The sequence below is a fragment of the Chelmon rostratus genome, chromosome 2, assembly GCF_017976325.1.
Source record: "Chelmon rostratus isolate fCheRos1 chromosome 2, fCheRos1.pri, whole genome shotgun sequence".
NCBI lineage: Eukaryota > Metazoa > Chordata > Actinopteri > Chaetodontiformes > Chaetodontidae > Chelmon > Chelmon rostratus.
Genome location: NC_055659.1, coordinates 6141178 through 6163842, shown reverse-complemented (window position 1 = coordinate 6163842; position 22665 = coordinate 6141178). Strand labels below are relative to the sequence as shown.

The 22665-nt window shown below is 41.8% G+C and overlaps 1 protein-coding gene across 1 annotated transcript in view; it reads right to left on the bottom strand.

The window, feature by feature from the left end:
• LOC121617955 (plasma membrane calcium-transporting ATPase 1-like) overlaps positions 1 to 19963 on the bottom strand; it is an 83792-nt gene extending 63829 nt beyond the window's left edge. Inside the window, exon 1 of the mRNA XM_041953156.1 lies at positions 19468 to 19963. The gene's annotated coding sequence lies outside the window, so the exon portion shown is untranslated. The remainder of the gene's footprint in view (positions 1 to 19467) is intronic.
• Between the last annotated feature and the right edge of the window lie 2702 nt (positions 19964 to 22665).

Genomic DNA, 22665 nt, shown 5'->3' with positions numbered 1-22665 from the left:
AAATTAAATTTTAGATAACTATGTGCTTCCACCTGTGCGTCAACAGTTTGTGTTTGACGGTTTGGAGTGAAGGAACTGGACTGGCCTGCACAGAGCCCTGTTCTCGGGCCCATCCGAAATCTTTAGGAATAACTGCAACGCCGACAGTGAGCCAGACCTGATCACCAAACACCCGCGTTCCACCTTGCTAATGATCTTGTGACTGAATGCAGCCAGATTCCAAAATCTAGTGGCGAGACTCACACTAGATTTTGTCCACACACTTTGGTCATGTAGTATGTAATGAAGATTTGCGTTAAGGACTTTACTAAACCCAACCAAAAAATATTTTAACTGGTATTTGTATTAAACACAGGGAAGTTGTGAAACTTCTCTCCAGGTTCCTCTATCCTTGACTCTGTTCTATAAGGGAATCCTCAGAGTCAAACTATTTAACATGAATTTATGCATATATTCATGTTCCTCCTCCTATTCCCACTTTGACCTGTGTGCTCTTTGAAGGGTAACTCCTTTGAAGTGCGTCAGCATCTGTGCAGCGGAGACCCACCCAATTAGCTCCGACAGCTAACGAGCTCTGCAGGGCTGCGAGGGTGGGGCGTCCCGGCTTTGATACGGCCCAGGTGAAAGAACCTGCAGCTGGGGCCGGAGCCAGCTGACCTCCTCTGGGCCGCATGCTAACAGGTGGAGCCCCGAGGATTCAATCAAACACAGCTGCTGTCCTGACAGACAGGAACAGAAGGTTTACACTGATCATCAATTCTTACTGAGAATCCTGGTCTGAGTCTGATTTTCCATTGACTCATCTTTTTTTTTTCCATTAACTGTTGGCAAAGAGCTCAAAGAGGAAATGAAACAACCAAATGAGGACTCAGCTGTAACTGCTGCTGCTTGTTAGCTAAACCAGTGAGTCAGATTAGCCCAGCACCATCAGTAAGGAGAGAGGGACTGTCCTGTCACACTTTTGTTCTATGAATATTCATATGATTTGAAGCCTGCACAATGGCAAGCATGTGTTTCCTGTTTCTGTGTGATCTCTCTCAGACCAATCACAGTCTGTGATCCATCTGCCTGGTATTTATTTTTTAGAAGGGCCGCCACTTTTTCAAATTAATCAAGTTCGAGCAAATTCTAACAACACGTAAATTATTCAAATTACAAACTATCTAATCATCCTGTGGATTAACTCCTGTGAGAAGCAGGGAGAGACGTAGTCGCTGTCAGAAATGAGTTGACTCCACTTCATCCATCAGATAGAATTTTCCCCGTGTATCCAATGTCCAGCCAGTTTGACAGGTTGTAGACTGACCGGTAATTCAGGATGTACTGATTTGTTTTCATCCTTTCTCATAGAGCTGCAGATGAAATAATAGAAGCAGCAGAGAAAAAGAGAGGCTTGGCTGTAATGAGTGCAAAGACAGTGATGGAGAATAACGACAAAGGGTAAAACACTGCATAATTTTCTACTTTGCACGCTAGACTAACTAACTAATTGCTTTAAGACGTGTGAACTTCTGAATTTCTATGTTTTTTTGAGACTCCCCTCACGTGGCTCACGTGATGCATGAGCCGTCTCCTTCTTTTTCAGCCAATCACGTAAGTGTAGACTCAAAGGCAGTTTTGCCATTGTTACTAGTGCAGGAGTCAGTGTTGATGTCAATTCTAATATTACTGTTCTAAGGTTCATTTAGCACAATAACTTGATTCTCTCCCTGTATTTCATGACATTGCATGGTCTAGTCAATAGTAAGTGTATTTATTGTACTGCGGTAAAGACTCCTTTCAGTAATGAACATTAGCCTGCACAGAAATTAACTTCGCTGAGTGTTAAGATCGGTAGCTTGGCCAGATATGCCTTTGTTTCTTTGTGCTTTATTTCAGAAACCAGAGAATGCTATACCGTTTGCACAACCTGTACCATTTCAATTCTACAAGCATAGACGTTAAATCCAAGTTCCCTGTGCCCTATAGTGGTCAATTTTCTGATAAAAACCAGTTTGGGGGTCCATCCCAAACATGCTACTTCCCCAATTTCTGTGCATCATTCAGCTCAGTATGAGAGTCTTTACTGCCTTTTGCTGTCATTTATAGTCGTGCTGGTTCTCCCCTCTCCTCTGCTCCCCCGCTGTGTTTCATCGAGGGCCCACCCCCCATATTAATGTGATCACATTAATATTAAAAACCAATCTGACTCCAAGGAAAAAAGGCCTGAAAATAACGACTTCATAATCATTAAGGAATAAACAGTTTCCCCAATAGAACATCCACACAGTGGATTCGCAGAAGTGCTGTGTGTGAGACATGGAGAGCGTCTCTAACACGTTAGATAACAGAGGCTGTCTGCAGTTCGTTGATAAGCAGGGCGCATCGAGTGGGAAACGGCAGCGTTTTCCTCATGAGGTAAATGAAGAAGATGACGAAGCTAAAAATATGACAGCGCAGGGCTGAAAACATCCTGACAAGATAACACAAAGACAACACGTCCTACAAGTCAAACATCAGGCCCTGCCCCTTCCTGATGGCATCACTCAACATACTATAAACATCAGAGAAGTCAGCATCGGCGTCATGAAAGGGTTTGAGAAGTGCATTCATTACAAAAAGTCAACTTCACGTTCCACTTTGTCTCTAAACTGAAGATATCAGTGTTTCCACATGTCAACATGTCAGGGAACGTCTGTCACACACTGAGTTTGGCACATTACAGGTATCAGGCGCCACCGGGAGAAGCATTTTCCTATCACACTGCTTATACTGGAACTGATCCGGGTTCAGTCCCCACCCTACAGCTGCTTTCCTACTGATAACCTCTGAACACCTGCAAATGGAATATCTCTATTGGCATTACATTTTTTTAAATTGGTCATTATCATCAAAGAGTCTGCTTCAGTGTAATGTGGATCAATGTGGCAGTGGTGTCTGTGATCCCTAATACTTTTATTGTCATGTGGTCTAAATGCTGTTTAAGATTTTACAGAAATTAATGAATGAATGTGTAAGCTAGCTCCTGTCTGACTCACTGAGCTGCTTCACATGTAAACATGCAGTCCTGGTCTCAACAATGCCATAGTTCAAACAGCAGTGATTCATAAACAGCTGTAGGAAGCAACTTATCTCAGTTGTTTGAATCTGTAAAGAGCAACCTTGCATTAGCCTGACCACATCCCATGAACATATTCAAATACCAGCAGCCCCCCGGGCCCGCTGTACTGGGAGCACTGGGAGCCGTCTGCAGCTTCCTGCTCTAAATCAGCAGTCGACTGCTACAGCAGCCAAGATTTAAAGCCACCGTGTTCCTGCTGCTTATCTAGAAGGAAATGCAGAGCTGTTATGTTGGCCGTCAGATTTTTTCCTTCCTCTTTTGCTTTGTTTCATGTTTCACAGCCATCACTCTCATTTTCAGTCCCTCCCTTATAATCTGCATAATTTATTACATGGCCTACTGCGTGTACATGCAGAAACAAAGGCCTAAGAGCCTGCACTCTGCCCACAGTCATCATCACCACCAACTACAGCCAGCAGTCTGCAGGTTGGACACGTGATGATCTCTCTTCTTCACTAAGCTTTATTGGCAAAAATGTTTCATCAGCAGTCTGCTGCTGTTAAACAAACAGCTGCTTCAGAGCACAAGTCGTCCTCACTGCTGTCTGTCAGTGGCTGTTGGTGAGTGTCTGTTTGTGACCATGAGTCACCAGTTTTCAGTTTTCTGAGTCTGGACAGCTTCATTGTCATTTTTTTAAAACTGAAGACTAGTTGTGTCGCTCCTTCCTGCAGTGTGGTTGACCGAAGGTCAAGCAAACCATGCAACACCACAACCAACCGTATGAAAGCAGCTACAAACGTACAGGGTTTCCCACATCATATTAAACAGAAGCATACCGTCTCACTTTTTTAGAAACAACACAGTGAGGTGCTACATCACACAGGAAAGGCCAAATATTTAACAAGTGAGCGAAAGAATGCCATTGAACTGAAATGTTTAAGGAAAAACTGAGCCACCTCTCATAGGATGCATAGTCACATTTCATTTTTTTACACATTTAGATACTACAGCTAAAAAACATGTTTTCTCTTAATGATGGCTAAAAGCAGCGGCATTGACTCTGTGTACCACAGGACGACAGGGAGGTTGAAACTCCTATGTTAAATGATTTTTCACATTTTGCTGACCAACAGGCAGCTGTTCAAATCTCACAAACATTTTACTGCAATGATGGCTCGAGGCCACAGTTTCACTGTGAGCTTTCTGGTTTCACTGTGAACATTAAGAGCTACAGTGGACAGGGGAATAAAAATCAATCAATCAGTCAATATGAATGATGTTGTTTCTTTCTGTAACTCCTCATGGAGCCTACTGTACAACTATTTTCATCCAGTAAATTTTTAGACTAACTTGGAGGTTAGGGTCACTGTGGATTGAAGGAATAAACACTTCAGTTGAGGTTACATACACTGTTAACATCTGAGCTGACATCTGATGTAAACCTGAGGTAAGTCCAGCTCTACAGTCCTTCTGAAAGCCTTCACCTTCATCACAGGTGCCTCTGCTGTCCACTCAAACTGTCCTAAATGATATACAGGTGACAGTTTGTTGCTGAATAGATGTCAGACAGCAGCGGGTTGTTTTCTGTTGGACTGGACTAATCAATGATGGTTAATGGCTGTCGGGCAACACAGAAAAAAAAACAACACAAACACAACACAGAGTCAGAGGAAAAGTTGGACACATGGCACAGGCTGTGAGACATATATTCAAAGCAACACCTTTCCTGTAAATCACAGGAATAAATGAAAAAATCAATCTGGCAATCAGCTGAAGAGGTCGGGTCTACATCTGAGTACTGGACTCATTATAATGACCATTATTCATCTGTGCAATCTGTGAAAAACCACTGCTGAGGTTTGTCCACATTTAGATTGGAATCACTTTGGGCTGGACGATTTTTTTCCTGCAAAATGCAGGAAGACTAAAACATACTGAAACAATGAATTTGTTAGGATTCAGTGAGAATGTAGAAATATAAGATCTGAGAATAAAAGATCTGTACCACCAGAAAGGCCGTCATTGCTATGCATATTCAGACATACATTTTATCACATATAGCTATGGACTGTCAGTACCAGATGCTTCAACTGAGTTCGGCACAGACGCATATATAGAACCAGATGAAGAAATATAGAAATATAGAATTTTGGCGCATTTCATGTATTTATTTTAAAATCAACTGTAGAGAGATGGCAGGAAGAAGGGGACACAGAGATATGAGGAATGACATGCAACAAGTCCCAGGCTGGACTCAGATCAAAGACATTGTGGTTCTTGGTCAGTGCCTTGAAGCCTCGGGCTACCAGGACTTCCGGTTAACACAGCCTTCATTCATCCTTCACCCCTGCTGTTTGGGAATCACTGATGTACGCAGTCCTGCTACCACCTTTCTAATGACGTACATTTGAAATGTCAGAAATCGCAGTATGTAAAATACAATATAAAGACTAGGAAAAATCTCTTACCATGACTGTTTCTAGAAAATTCACGCCATATAATGTTATACAACAGGTTACATGTTAGCCGCTGCATATATGTTTGAGCAAACCAAAAACCTAATCTACCAGTCAGATGCCACTTTCTAGAGTCATAACGTTCTGCTCGGCACTAACATTTGTTGGAACATTTTATTTCTTATTGTGCAGTGACAAACCCCAACACCAATCAGCCTCTTCCAGTCCGCAGCCGTGACACAGCACGTTATTCAGTATCAGATGACTGTGTGTGGAGCATCTTGTGACCGGCAACTGAGTGGAAAAAAAGCTTCACAGTTGGGACAATGTGATACCAAACATTTCTGGGCTTTATGAGAAATAACTGTTCAGGCTGACGGAGTCCAAAACACAAGCTGCCATTCATGTCAGTGGGTGGGAGGGGTGTATCTGACAGTCCAATCAGAGAGCCACGGAGTATGACAGGGTTGTATTCAGGGGAAGAATGCGATGCAAGGAGGTGACAGAAGAAACTCGTTTCTGTCTCAGTGTTCAGTGTGAGGATGTACAGCAAGTACACATTTAGAAACACACTCCCAAAGACACTTTCATCTGAAGCAATTTCTTTCACTGCCAACACACACATCAGGAGCAATTTGGGGCTCAGTGTCTTGCTCAAGACACATAGAGGTACAAGGAGCTGAGAATCCAGCCACCGACCCTGCAATGTATTAATGACTTGTTCTTAAGGAAGTGTAGGCAGACAGAATAGCATCAAGCTCCCCCGATGCTGCTAAAAGCAAAAAAAGAACAATATGACATTTTGAAAGCCACATGAAGACTGTGAACCCATGCTATATGGACAGCTACACACACACACACGCACACACAGCTCCCATGGGCCTCTCCTCCACCCTCTCCTGCTCGTTTTTTTTCTGCTGAACTTTGAAATGAAAAGCCACTTCAGTTGCATTGAGCACATGATCTCACAAAGCTGAGGCCAAAGGCTTGCTGACTGCACTCCGAGTCAAACTGTGAAAAACACAATCACGGGTCAGACGAACAAACCTCCAGATCTGGTTCTGGTCTCCAGAGTCAGATGTCACCGAGTTATAACGACATCCAGAGTTCAAGAAACTAAAGTGGAACAGCTGAGAATAAATTCTGCCTTTGTACAAAAGTTGAGATTTTTCCCAAACACCAGCGGAGCGAGCAGGTCCCTGTTCCTTTGTGATGTTCCTTATGTTTTAACAGATTTCATCTTGTCCCAGTTTTGAGAGTCTTGGCTGTGACAGCAGAGGGTGTGTTCAGATCTGAGCTGTGTGTTTCTGTGTGTGCAGGCTGTGATGAATGGCAGCGTGCTGATTGTGTTCAGTCAACAAGGCCAAACAGAGCCACGCCCAGCTCTCCAACACAAACACTGCATTCCAGCAAGTCCACTCCTCACACACCAACCAGAAACCAGGACCCGGACTGAGGTCTGAGCAGGATTCCGACCTGGTGGACAGAGGTGGTGTGTGTGTGTTGCAGGGTTCCCTGTTGGCAGAGCTCCCGGTCAGCTTGACATCACACTGACAGGGGGACAGAACACAAACCACAGCAGGAACTCTCTGCAGCGTCTGCAGTCTGAACAGGAACCAGGACTAAATGTCAGCAGGGATTCCCCACCAAACTGTTCAGCCACTAAGACTGAATGACTCACCTCATCTGGTGACCAGGTGCCATGTCAGTAGCCAATACATGCATACATACAAATATACACACACAAACACACACACATATATATTGATAGATATGTACATATATACATATATATATATATATTTAGTGTGTGTGTGTATATATATATACACACACACACATATAGGGTGTTCCCTGAATAATACTTTTAATTGCAAAAATTAGCTAAAAATGGGTTGAAGTTGGGGGGTGTGCATCTCCCCCTCTCTCTGCCCTCAATTTCGCACAGAATTTGGGTCAGATCTTAGGTGTCTTTGTATCGATGTATTCAAATCACTAACTCTTACGACTCGGTTTCCCAAAATATATTTGTGAATCTTTACATACCGACTTTTTCCTACCATTGCGAAATGCTTCTGTGACTAATTACTGGGAAGCGGATGTACATTGTGATTGATGAATAAATCAGACAAATCTAACCTCATTATCAATGCAGTTAATTGATGATCATTAAAAAAATCGAATCACTTGTTAAAAGCATGGCCATTGTTGTGAGGCTCATTTTCTCTGAAGTATAATAAACTCTATTCTTTATACAGCGGGTGGAGTTGCTGCTTATTGAAGGCAAGGTGAATTCCTCAATAAAACATATGGGAAAACTTTGAGATATTCATTTACTATTATATAATCTGAAAAGTTTTAAAAGTGAATATAGCGTTGGACTTAAATGTGACACACACACACACACGCAAGCACGCACACACACAGCACCTGTTGGCTGTGTGAGTACAGGGAAGTGAAATCTTAGCTGTTGCCAAAACAACATGAGGAAACCATCAAGCCTTCACTTCCTCTTGGCTCTCCATCCGCCCTCCATCTGCTTGCTTCCTCCTCTGACCGACGCCTTTCCCTGTACATCTCTGAGAGCGCGCGCGCACACACACACACACACACACACTCTATAATCTACCACATGAGTACACCTCAGACTGAAAGACTGCAGACTCTTCTCTTAAGTGGAACCTGGTTCTAATGTTAAACTTGTGCAGCTTACTGTGTTCTTCATGCATTCAATGTGTTTTTCAATGTGCATTTTATGTTTTTCATTCTTTCTTGACACAAATAAAACAAAACAAACAGACATCATTTTTAGAGTTGGGCAAAATGGTGATGCAATCAATTTGTCAACTGTCAGAGATTCAATATTTTACACTGCGGTGTCTCTCTCTTTAATATCTTTGACTGTAGTAGGACAATGTAGCCAATTTTACAAACCAATGAACAGGGATCATTTATGGTGATATTGGGTTTTGATATAATTTATGCACCAAGATGACAATGTGCTTTGATTTGACCACAGATAGTCTTCTTAGGTTAAAGGTGAGAGTGTGAGCACACCTGGATATACAGCTTGTGAGGAGATGTCACACCATCATCTCCCAATTAGATCACTGGTAAACAAAGAACAACATGTTCAGTCTTCAGTGCTCGGGAGTGAACACACAAACCCACAGGAATGAAAAAAAAAACTCATTCAAGTATGACATTAAACTTTAAATGCAAAAAGTTTGGACAGTGGTGAAATAATGAAGCAGAAACTGAGTCAGTTCACTTGCAGCTCTGTGCTGTGTGTGTCAACTCAGGCAGCCGATCAGTAAAAACCTCTCTCTCCTGCAGCATCCCTCTCTTTATTCTCTCATCTTTATCAGTTGTTAACACGCTGCAGAGGGATGCCAAGTAGACTGCCAGCATTACATATGCACACACACATTTGCACAGCTATCCTTTTGAGGACATTGCATTGACTTCCATTTATTTTGGACAGCCCAAACCAAACCCAAACCCTAACCTTGACCTCAGTAACGATGATCATATCTCTTGTTAAAAGCATGGCCATTGCTGTGTGACTTAGATCCACGGCTCATTTTCTCTGAAGTTCAATAAACTCTATTTTTCATACAGTTAGTGGAGTTGCTGCTTATTGAAGGCAAGGTGAATTCCACAATAAAACATATGGGGAAACTCTGAGTTATTCATTTACTATTATATAACCAGAAAAGTTTTAAAACACACACACACATATGCACAGCTTTGGTCTCCATGAGGACTACTGGTCCCACCAAGGTGGGTGTTTATACCAGAAAACGTCCCCAATAAGTAACAAAAACATCTGTGTACACACAGATGTGCACGCACACACACAGTATAAGAGTATAAGTGGCACAGCAGCTCAGTCCTGGACCTGACTCAGTTTACCGCAGTCTGTTTAATATATGACGTTGGACATTAAGGAACTTGCAGACAGCGAGCGGTGCTGTCTCTGCCTTCATTACTTCTACTGTAAACATGACAGCAGGCGTGTCAACAAGGTAGCTGCCTGCTCTGTTCTTACCACTGCTGCTTCTTAATATCAATATCATGATATTCTATTCAGGGTTGCAAAATTTCAGGAATATTCAAGGTGGAAACTTTCCATGGGAATTTATGGGAATTAATAATGGGAACAAAATGAGACATAGGAGTTATTTCCTCAGGCTGCATTTCATGTCATGTCCATGTCATATGCAGATAGAAACAAACCTTTTACAATGTCATAAGCAGAAATGTTATGATGGAAAAGAAAAAAAAACTCAATAATTTAGTTGAGTTGATTTTTTTTCTCTCAGGCCTTCAGCATAGTCCATGTGTTGGCAGTAGTGTGAGCTGCACATGTGATAGGAGAATGCACTGTGCATGCAGAGCGCTGTAATTTGACTGAATTCCTATTTAATGGGATGCTGGCAAATTACCTGGACATGTGATGGAAGAGTGCACTGCTGAATGGAGTGCAAAGTTAAATTCAATTAAATACATACTTTCAACCAAAACATGTCCTAACACGTAGAAATTATGGAAAATTTGTAAAAATGTCAACAATTCCAGATCTTCCCTTCAAACATTTACAGAAATTTACTGATCCTTTTCATCCCGAGTTTTATTACATGAGTACTTTTGAATACACAGAAGCACATATTTTGAACAACTTGAAGGATTATTGGGGCTCATTGGCAGATCAATCTGTGGAGACCGAGTATCAGCTGATAAAGCTCAACAAACTGATAATTACTGATCCTCATAGCAACTGTTGCTGCACATCAACGCTGTTACAACCCACAGAGCAGCAAATACACTTACATGTGACATTCCCACACACGCACACATCCATGTATACAGCATCACACACCCACACACACGCAGCTCAGCTCACTGCAGCTCATCACATTCACAACAAGCTTCAACACCTCTCTGCACCGACGGCTTCATCAGGATTAACACACACACGCACACACATACACACGCACACACACGCACACACACGCGCACACACACACACACACACATCACAGCAGCACCTTCACCTTCAGGAGGTGAGAAAAGTTAAAGTTAGAGCATCGAGAGGGAAAAATCAGACACAGACATAAATCCTCCTTTCAGATTACAGAACAATCCATTAATAGTAATTAAAGCTAAGGGTGCGCACACAGTTTTATATTATTTTATAATCTAGATTTCCTATATAAACTTGTGGTTAATTAGTCTGTTGCTAATTTTATTTTTCCTCTTCCCTGTTTTTTATCCTACTTTTCTCTGTTGTCATGAGTAATTTGTGTTACTAGCTTATTCTTATGATCTCAGTATGTACATGCATATTGCAGATGCGAGGATGCATGAAACCAGGAAGCAACAGCGTGCCCTCGTTACATTTGTAAGAATCAGACAGCAGCATCACATGTTTTTTTAATGTTTGGTTTGGTAGAAGAAGATTCATAGTTGACTCCTCTTCAAATTCAGAGCTTCTCTGTTTGAGCTTCACCTCAGCACCTGATCAGTTTGTGTCAGATGGGCGTGGTTTCTCCTTCATGTCAATGTAGCATGTAAGACCACACATCCTCCTACAGTTGAGCCACATGATGTAAAAAACACAAGTGAGCCTACAGGATGGTAAACATCCGCCTGATTTTCAGCCTCTGGATCATGGTCCACATCTCTGATTTTTTCAATGATGCAAAGAGGTCTGCTGTTGTTGTTCTCTGGATGGAAAAAAAACTGACCAATTAGAGTTGTCTGGGTGGTGGTATTCCTCCTTCAGTCCCTGAATGTATTTGCTGCTTGTTTTACTGCAAGTTGAGTGGAATCATGATTGACCCTACTTTGTTGTATTTAATGTGAAAATAAAAATGAAATATTGGGTTTCAGCCGAGTCATGTATTTTTGTGAGTGATGGGCCACGCACTCTTGGCACTTAGTGGAAATACATCACACAAAGGGTTGAGTTCTGATAGCCGCTCTCATTTCAGATTCAGTTCCCAGTTCCCAAAATATCCGGATTCGTTAAGCTCCAGCACTAATCTCTTCTCAAACCTTTTATCTCCCCTCACTGTTTTTTATTAGCTAAGAGCATTGTACAAAAGAGCAACAGATCCTCATTTTTCAGCCATTGGTAACTGTTGCTTTCCACATCACCAGCAGATTGATTGATTATATTAGTTGTAGATCATTAACGTTAATTCCATAACGGTTAAAATCAAACTTTTTCCAAATCTTCACTGACATACTAATGCTGCAAGTGTGGGCACAGAAGAAGACTCTTTGATTCAGTTCATCCTTTTTAAACATTGTTGAGGAAAACACTGTTGCTGAATGTTCATCCTACTGCTCTAAACTTCCTGTCTGTCACACAAACACACACTCCCACATTCCCACCTACTAAACACCTGCCACACACACACACACACACACACACACACACACACACACACACACACACGTTATGTAAGTGTGTGTCAGGAGGAGACCCTCAGATGGTCCAGTTACAATCATCAATCCTGCTGACGCCTCCACGTCATCTGTGTGGATATTTCCAAAAAGCAGGTGCAGAGTGAACCCACGGCAACGAGAGGTCTCCATGTAAGACCATCAGCAGTCAGTGTAACCCGTGGTTCGGTCAGTTTCACCAGTCAGCTAACTGCTGTGGAAGCCTGAAGCATCAGTACTGTTGCTATGGTTACCTTTAACATACGTTGAACAGTACTGAACTGGTCTTAAATTTGCATGTGTGGCACATTCAGCTGGTGCATGTGAGGAAGAGTGAAACAAAGACAACACTATCAGATCTAAAAACCAATACTTACATTAAGACTTGATCTTTAAAAGTGACCTTTGGGAATGAAATTGTGTCCCAACCTGGCCTGAATTTGCCAGAACAGTTGGACTGTTGGACTGGGGAGAATTTATTGAAAACAGCAGTTAAAATTCTTCCCCCATGCAGACATGAAAAGACACCTGCCAGACATTGATTAAAGGTTAAATTTACAAATAGATGAATAAATAAAAGATTAGACTTGGTCATATTTCAGCAGTTCTCCATTGTAGAAGGATGAACGCTTCCCTGCCAGCAGGGTTATAAAATAATGATAAAGGCCAATAGCTCTACTATATCCACAAACACTGAGGCTCTGCTGGGCAGAGAGTCTCCATATCTTAAATATAGGACTGAGCCATTAATAATTGATGTGGACTTACATAAGAGACAAAGAGTGCACTGCTGGATCTGGTTCACGGGCAGGGATTCCGTCTGCAGACGGGTTTCCACATTTCACTGAATTTTAAAAACCTCCATCCACAGTTTTTGGACAGTTCGTTAGGCCTCAGCTGTGAATGATATTGTAAACTGACTCTGAGTCTCTGTAGGGCTGGGACTATGCGTTGGAGACACAGTGACGGATCATTTACACCCATCATCTCCAGTCTAATCAGGAGAAAGATGCCTGTAGACTGGATTTACTCACTCACAGGATTCAGAGGTTAGTGTTGGATTGTGCTTCTGTCATGACGTTCACACACATACATATATAAGGACACTGTGACAAAATACTATCACAATATGTTACCCAAAGTATCATCATAAGGGTAAGGCATGATATATACTATGAGACTATGTGAAAAGGTCAGCCGTCAGAGAATTTGCCATACTGTTAATGCCCAGGTATGTAGCCCTTAAATGTCTCGGATTGTGATAGTCCAAATGATAATATAGGATTGAATATGAATTTTGCATTGAAGTGATGAAGTACTTTGATTTCACAGGTATTTAATTATCTGGAATAACCAACAATGGACATTCCTGTCTGACTGTTTCTCTATAAATCAGTTCTCAATTGAGTTTAGAAAAATGTTACGATATCACCACGTGTACCGATATTAGGGCTACTACTAATGATTATCAGTTAATCAAAAAATTGCCCATACCTCATACAGGTGATTAAATATCACAAGACAGTCATCTGTGTTACATCACATCTGTGCAACCAATTCTTCTAATGGGAATTTTTCCAAAATGCAGGAGTTAATCATGGACAGTGTTTACTCACTACAGTTATCACGTTTGATTTTGTCGCATCAGTTTGAATGAAATATTGTTTCATCAAATACATGCAATCAAAAAAGCAAGTATTTTCAGTTTCTCAATTTCACAGTCAACTGTCATGAACCGATGTATGTGTGTGCGTGCGCATCCCAATGTGAGCCTCACAAACACAAAAAGCATTGTGAGCATCATCATTCAACAGTTTAACAGTCACAAACTGACAGAAGACTCCCAACAGTTCAGAGTTCAGCAGTGGGGAAGGAAACTGTTCCTCCGGGAGACTCAGATCACTGTGATCTGTAAATCAAGTTCCAGATGGCTTCAGACAGCTTCTCGAGGTCTGAATCACTGAGATCACAGTAACACACTCGTTTGCAGCCTACTGTCAGTGTAGCAGGTCAGTCTGAGGTGTTGACTCTTCAAAACCACTTCCACCAAAAACCACACATGCATAAACACAGCAGCATTAAAGCATAGATATACATCTGAGGGTCGTCAAAACTTCATAAAACTGCGGTTACGTACATAACTCTGATTTTAACGTCCAAGTAACAGCTTATGAATATGCCCCAAATGTGATGTTGCAGGGCACTTCCGGGAAGTGGAGTACAATACACAGTCAGTGACATTTCAGAGATAGTGTTCTTGGTTTAGTGGGCAGAGTCACTGGATTTTCTCTGGAAAAAAACAGTGAACTGCTGTTACAATGAACATGACTGGGACAAGAATGTATGGATCCTCAGCCTGTATATACAATTTAATAACTTGAAGACAGTGGATTTAGAATCAGAGTGAGGGCTTTTCATAGAGCTGCCACTTTAAAACTAACATTTGATAAAGAGAGAAATCCATCAGCTAAAAGGAAACACAGCGACCGGTTTCTTCAAAGATAAATACCTCAGTCACTCACAATTCACCGCAGCCACACGCCACATCACCTGCAGTCTATGACGAACGGCAGGTAAAACACAATAACAACCATGATGGGTTCGTTTGACATTTCAACATCCAGTGAGGCACATAAATAAAACCTAGGCAATTACTATCTCCTCTTTTCTGTCTTCTGTTTCAAAACAAACTTCTGCACAAAGCAGGTTAAAAGAAATGCTGATAGAACAAAAAATAGAATTTAAAAAAACTCTATCAGGAGTGCAGTTTGTTCATCCACACAAAACAGACAATTCAGAGAGATTAATTCAAAATTTAAATTAAAAACATTTGCTATAGGACAATAGAGGCTCATAGGCCACCACAGACTTCACCCACAACATGAGGTCGAGCTATTCTGATTTAACTGCCTGCAATCACTGACACAAACTAAATGAGCTACTACCACAAGTCCAGCTGTTCAATGTCTAACCTTGAAACTTCTTGTAAAAACTTGTGTCCATCTGTTCATCATCAAACTTCAGCCAGCGTCTCACCAGCAATTTCAATAATCAATCATTCCAGTCACTTAAATATTCCAGGCACCTGCTGGTGATGATATGCAGCTTTGGTCTGTCTGATAAAATGTCACTTTGGATTTTCTGAAAGTTTGCCGAATAAAAAAAGAAATTAGAAGACATCACTTTAACGTCTAATTTCTAATGAGTCCTCTAATTCTTTAATCAAATAATAATAGTACGTCACAACCTCACAGAGTAAACACTTAACAGGCCCCTCAGTAAAACCCGTCAGTAACAGGTAACAGAGGTGAGAGTGACGCCTGGATTGGCACTGAGTCTTCTTCAATAAAGAACCTGGCTGACTAAATAAATCAAAATGAAATGTTAAATCTTCTTGTTGAGGCTGAAGAAGTCTGAACATCCTGCAGGATGGTGAGAGGACAGACACACTGAGTCAGCACCCATCACTTGTGTGGTCAGGACCTGTGGTCAGCAGCAGCTTCCGACACAACAGAGCACTCATCTGTCTGCAGGTAAAGCTGACTGTATGCCCTCTGCTCAGGACATGAACCCTTCATGTTGAGGCTGGAGGGATAATATTCACCAGAGTGAAAGCTGCATTATTTTAGTTATCCCCAATAGGGTAATTTCAGCAGCATGTCATGAAAGGTAGCTAATTTGTGTTTGCTGGAGACCACAGGTGGCTCCATCCAGCCCTCTATTATCTATACTTATCCATTATCCTGTGCAGGGTGTCGGACGGCTGCACCCAATCCCAGCACAAACTGGGTTAGAGCTGGACAGGTTGCCTGTCTATCAAAGGGCTAACTTATCCACTAGGAATTCTTACATAAAAGCCGGTTTTCAAATAATGACAGTCTCTAATAACAGCACAAACAAACAAAGGCCTGAACATCATTATTCTATCTCGGCAGACTCACCACTATGCTGCTCTCCCTTTCTCTTTTTAACACTTATGTTTTCGTTCTAACAATTTCCAGTTTTTCCGTGTTGTTGTATTTCTCAATCGATGCTAAAATAAGGCCAATGACACTTAACACTTCCTGCAGATTTTTCACATTAAAAGCCAACCAATTAAGGGAGAGCTGAAAAGCTAGAGTGGAAACCACACCCATCCAGCACAAAGCAGCGGCACTGTGCCAGCCTGGTTTTAGAGGGCACCCACTCATCACTTATTAAGTGTAACTGGAGACATTCATATGCCAACATCAGGGTTTCCCACAGTATGTTAAGATAGACTTATGCTATTCTAAGCTGCAGGTTAGCAAACATACATGGTGTTGCTCAGCCTTGTGCATTTGTGTGTTTCTTTTATACTTTTATGGATTGAGGGTATAACATCATACTGTATGTGTCCAGTAGGAAGCAATGTCATGTTTAGCAAACCATAATGTTAAAAAACTGTAGAAGAATTCAGGAAACGTAAATTAAATTTCACCCTGGTGACAGTGTAAACAAACTACAACATCCCCAAAACAAACTTAAACAGACGGAACAATGACCGGAAGGGCAACAGTGGCCTGAAGAGGGATTTGGTTTCCTATGCTGTGCTTAAAGATCACTTGTCAGTATTCTGAAATATAAGTACAACCAAACCCTGACAGAAAGAAGACTTTCAACAGGTCGTTAGAGACACCAATCAGCTTGCTTGACACGTACTATGTATCTTAACAATGGATTGCTGAGATTTGGTGGGTGTGTGTGTCCGCTCTGCTGCATAGGTTCATAGAGATGTTAACGTGAATCTCTGCAGGTGCATAGTTCCAGCTTTTGGCTAGGACTGAAACTTAAGATTACTTTAATTGACAAATTTCTGGTTAATATTTTCTCAATTAATTGATTAATAACTTGTTTACAAAATGTCAGAAAATTGTGAAAATGTCCAGCACAGTTAACAAGAGCCCATGGTGATCTGGCTGACCAACAGCCCAAAAACCCAAGCAAGTTTACAGCGATATAAAGTACGGAGGTGCAGAAAATCCTCACGTTGGAGATGCTGGAAGTGGCAAATGTTTGGCATTTTTTCTTAGAGAACTACTTTAGTAACAAACTTATTATCAAAATAGTTGCCAATTATTTTTCTGTTGAGCAATTAATCAATTCACATCAAATCACATGTAGTTGTAGTGGATGTAGGCCACCTTCCCTCAAGTTTAATTAACCTTCAGGCAAAAGAGCAGAGGTGCCATTTTTCACTGCAAATGCCATTAGGTGTAGTGAGGATATTGTTAAGGTCATCGTACATTAACTAATAATATTGCAAACCAGGACGCACCAGGATCTGGGTGGTAGACCAGCTCAGCTGAACCATTTCATGGGGGAAACTTGAACAATCCTCATCAGATTGTGCAAGTTTTAATATTTATCGTCCTATGAAGAAACCTGCAGAATTCTGCATTATTGTTAATCATTTGTGCTCACTTCACTAATATCCATCTTTAAATTTTACCTGACTGAGGTCTAAGGACTGAAAACTTATTGCAAGTTTTTTAACCAATGCACCTGTCAATATGACTACAGCTATGCTTTAACAAGGCTTATGAAATTGCGTTGTTACGTGGATCCGTCAAGTCTCGGCACACATATTGATCCAGTACATCAGATCAGCACACTGATAGTAATGTGCCTTCTCCCTTAAATTTAAATGAACATACACAAGTTTTGTTAGCAAATGGCAGATGTGGACTCAAAGCTGGTGAAACTCATCAGTGAAAACAAGCACACTTTATCAGAACTAGCCATTTTTCCACTGGGATCCAGTAAACAGAGTCACTGTGCCGTTGCTCCCCTTAGAATCACCTAAAATCCAATCTATTTCTATAAATGGATATCAAAGTTTTCTTTGCTTCTGATTTTCTTCTCAAACCGCTGCTCTTTTTGCTGAATTTCGCAGCAGAGGAAAGCAGAAGGAGCAATGCCCTCGTTTGGAGGTCACAAGCTGAGGAGTCACCATGATCCAAGATGCGGGATCCCCCCTCCTTCCTAACGCAATAAGGCAGGACACACCCAGATAGAGAGGGGAGGAGGAGAAGGGAGGAGGAGATGGATGAAACGAGAGGAGAGGAGGAAAGAGAAGCAGCGCTGCTACTGGTGCCCATCCGCCCATCTTAGCAGATGACGTAAGAACGGTCCTTCGCGAGCTCAACGCTCGTTAATTAAAACTAATCGAGCTCGCGGAGCTCGGTAAAGATTTTTTTTCCACCCTCGTGAACGGCCGCCCGTCATTATGACAGCCTGAAAAGCAGAAGTACTGTTGACAATGCGAGTGCTAAATGTGGACAAACCACTCCAACAAGCTCAACAAGCTCGTCCTCAAGGCGCCGCATTTATGACAGCACTGTGAGGACACCACAGTCAACCAGGAATGCACACATTTTCATATGAAAACAGGAGCAACGGCCGCAGCAAACACTGCTCGCCTTCTGACCAAGTTGCCAGAGACCGTGTCATTTACTGAAGACAAAGGGTTATTTTGAGCACCAGGTGAAATATCACTCGGAAAACAAGACATTGCACATTGGAAACTGTTTCCAGACACTGAGAGACACCCGCAGGCTATCTGATTCCTCCCTCGCTGCCACTGCAACAGTCGATACACGCCGATCTGTCGCACGGGGATACCCGTTGCAACAGCACCATTCAGAATCCGCCCGTTTAAATTGCATTTCTTTGTTCAATAGCGGACGTGAAGATTTGAGAGATCTATAAAAAGGGTATCACAATCACTGGAAACAACTCGTCAATTCGGCATGTCTCTTGCGCACATATGAACATCTTATTTCACTAAAATGTTAACTTTACTAAGTGATACGCACTCACGGTCTACTAGCTGGAAAACACACGGCGACGGGGCGACAGAAACTAGCGAGCCCTGCGTACCAAGCCAAAAAGTTGACATTTTCTCAAAAATAAGTGCCAGTCGATTTACTACAGGCGTGTTCGTTTGTAAATGGCCACACAATACCACAGTGTACGCTTTCACAGGCGTCTTGTTTAGTCGAAAAGCGATGCAAGTTAGCGGAGTTTAACCTCCGCATTTCTGAATGGAGACTTGACAGCGCTGACTGCAGACGACGGGAAGGCACGTATCGGCGCTGTAACCTAGCTAACTGTCGGGACGTTTGACGAGAAGAAACCGGTGGAAAACGTGCCTCGGGAGTTAGTGGGACACTGTTAAGATTAATCTCGCGGAAAAAAAAACACTGAATTTGATTGTATAACGTCCCTGAACAGGATAGTTGTGGCTTCACACCTGTGGAAAATCCCAAATTCGCCTTTAGTCGCTATTAAGTGGGTGTCAAGGTAAAGAAACAGCCGTTATGAACGTTACCCGGATGCTAAGCAGTGCGGACATACTCCTGAAAACACGTTTAAAAATCACTTTACCGGGCACCGGCAGGCAAACGACGTAACGTTTGTCGCTTTTCAGCCACAAGTGAGGTGGTAGAAATCGGACTTGTGGCGAATAAAGTTTGAAAAACAGAGAACAAACGTTACCTCCACTCGGGGATCCTCGTCCAAATCACGTCCTGTGGTTGTGTTGGTGAGGCAGGGCAGCGTCTTCAGTTTAGAGGGGTTTGTCCATTTCCCAGCAGGGCTCCAACTTGACAACTGCAGTGGTGAAAAATGATTGACAGACCGGGTGGGGGAAATATCTTCAGCGTCCTTTTGTTCCGGCGTTTAAACCAGTTTCTTTGACTGTAATTACATTCGCGGGGGCATCAGCTCTGGTCCTGCAACGGTAGCCTCGAGGACGGAAGCAGATCCAGAATCAGTCAATCCGTTAGAAGGAAGAATAAAACTCGCGTTCTCTCTCCTGAAGTAAAAGCAGAGGAGGGAAAGGCTCTGAGAAACAAAGAGCAGATCCAGTAAATCAAGACTGGAGATGTGTTTGTGTTGGAGAGCGGTGGGTGGGACTGTGGGGGGGCGGCGGGGTCCGACACATTCAAACAGGACCAGAGAAAAGACCCAACGTCCGGATCAGCGTCCTTTCCTGGCTAGCTGGGGAGCTGAGAGAGGGAGGTGAGCTGGTGCTGGAGAGCGCGAGAGAGGGAGGGACCAACCCGGGATTACCCTGTGTTTAAGGTGGATCTATGAATTAATTAGGTAATCAGACAGAAACAGAGCCATGCTATCGAGAACATCAGCCCCAGGGTGAAGAACCAGGCTGAAGCCCTGGAAACTCTGGAGGAAGAGTCATCGGAGAGGAAGGGCAAATCCACATCTGGATCTACTCTGAAGCCATGTATGGAGGCTCATTTCCGCCCATGCAGAGAATCAAATGATGAGATGCAATCTCATTTATTATTGCACAGTATCTTCTCTCTTATTTGTCTAGGATGCAATATTAAGAATTAGGATTGCCTCCAGTAGGAAAAAAAAAAAAGATTTTGAGAATTAAGGCGAAATACATTGAAAAAGGGGTCATAACATTTCAAGATTAAAATAGATAACATTTCAAGAATAATGTCATTTCAAGAAAAAAGTCACATAATTTATTGAGAAAAGTCGCATTTATAGGAAAAAGTGATAATATTTCAATATTGAATCTACATGTAAACAAGCTGTAACATTTGAAAAAACATATGGAGTTGCAGTAATTTGACAAAGACAACAATATCTTGAGAAAAGTAACATTCAAAAAAAGGTCATAACCTAATCTTTAATTAAGTAGTAATCTTTAAAGAATACAGGTCATAATATTTGACCAATAAAGAAATAAAGAGTCAACTGGGATACAAAAAGACAAAATTTTACATGATGTGAAACTTCAAGGTGTAATCTGGACCAGCATATGGAAGCCCATTCATGCCAGAAAATCAACAGATGAAAAGTTAGGAATGGTTCAAGTATTGACAATTTATGAAACTGAGTTAGTTTCATTAGTGAAATCTGACACATTTTTGACACAGTAAATTAAACTATGAGATTGTATCTTGTCATTATGACTTATTATCTAATTTTGACAAAGTCACAATTTTGAATTCATAACATGAAGAACATGTTTTCAACAACAAATGGCTCTGTAGATTACTTTCCTGAGATATCCGGTCTGTAAACCATCAAAATGCTTATTAAAATCACTGGACAATTAAAAGAACAGTCACTAAGATGTTTTGGTGTTCATCCAAGCACCATCATCAGTTGTAAAGTGTCAGGAAGTTACTCTGACAAGAAATACACCCAATACACACAAATACAAACAAGTCACATGATCAGCACACAGGCCGAGAAGTAAAAGTCATACGACTACTGAAAAGTCACTAAAGTGGGTAACACTGGGGAAAGAGGGAAACCTTCCAAGTTCTCTGTGAAACCACCAATCATGTGTGACCCAAGGGTATCTTGCGAGCACACTGTTGTTTGACCGGTGTCCAGCTCAACCCATGCCTCTCCAAGATCCTTCAAATCTCTTACAAGAGGGCTAAACACTCTCTCCTCCCAATAAATTTTTCCTCCTTACAAAGCATAACAAGCTGTATGGGGTCTATAGAGGACCTATTATGAGGAGGACTTCTGACAGGGGCATATAAACAGCACGTTGCTACTGCTTTTTTCTCCCAGAGCCACGGGGATTTACCACTTCAAAGGAATCCTGGTACAAGATAATGGACACTGAGGACATGCACTGCTGACAAATATCCTTGTCTTTAAAATTCCTGCCATCCCTTACATCCTCCAGCAAATGTGGATTATCTGATCTGTGTGCCTACTGTGCTTTGACTGACTTATGGATCAAAAGCACTTTGAGGGTCTCGCTTAGTGGAACATGCTGCAAGAAGCAGTCCTTTCCTTTAGGATTTCCACTCAGATGCACTTTTTTAGGCTACAGCTAAAATTCCTCTTGAAATATGTCTTCCAGGTTTCATCAGGCCTAAATATTCCCTCTTTAAACAACATGAGAACATGGTTCTTGTTTAAACCAGCTATGATGTTATCATTATCAATAACGGACATATTCAGCTTTGTTAATTCAAATTAAATTCTCACTTTTGAAAAGATGAGTTCCATGTTGCTGATATCCACCACCTGGAATTGCTCTGTTAAACTCTGGAGAGTGGGGGCTGGTAGCAGCAAATATAACTGTGCCAAATCGGTCAAAAATGTATCTTCTACATCTTTGCCATCATCATTTTTAATCTCATTATGCATATGACTGTGAGCATGTATGTAAATGGAATGCCTGCAGCTTGATGCAGCATTATCTACTTGGGCAGGCTCCTCCATAGAGTCTGTGTTTCCTGCTGATGTGAGATGTGATGGATGATTGACATGAAAATGTGTTTTTAGAGGTGGGAAAGCGGCAGGTAGTCTTTTCCACATGCCATTTTGAATGTTCACACAAGCTGAGCAAACTGCATCCATTTGAGCAGGTCTACAGCTAATGTTGGGTTTATTTGGCTGTATGTGCTTCCGACACATGTATGATGGAGCTTAAGTGCAAGTGCTGTCTGAAAACTGCAAGGACAAGTCAGCAAATCACACCTGTGACTTTTGATGTGGTGGTAAAATCTGGAAAGCAGCCGCACAGATATATTACACATTTACCACCAACTAGTTCCTCAATAAATATTAACCATCAACTGTGAATACCTCCAGCATGTTGAACTGTTGACAAGAGATAATGTCAGGATAGGAGAGACTGCTGATTTAAATGTTAAAATTAGAGTCAAATAATGCTGGTTACATCACCAG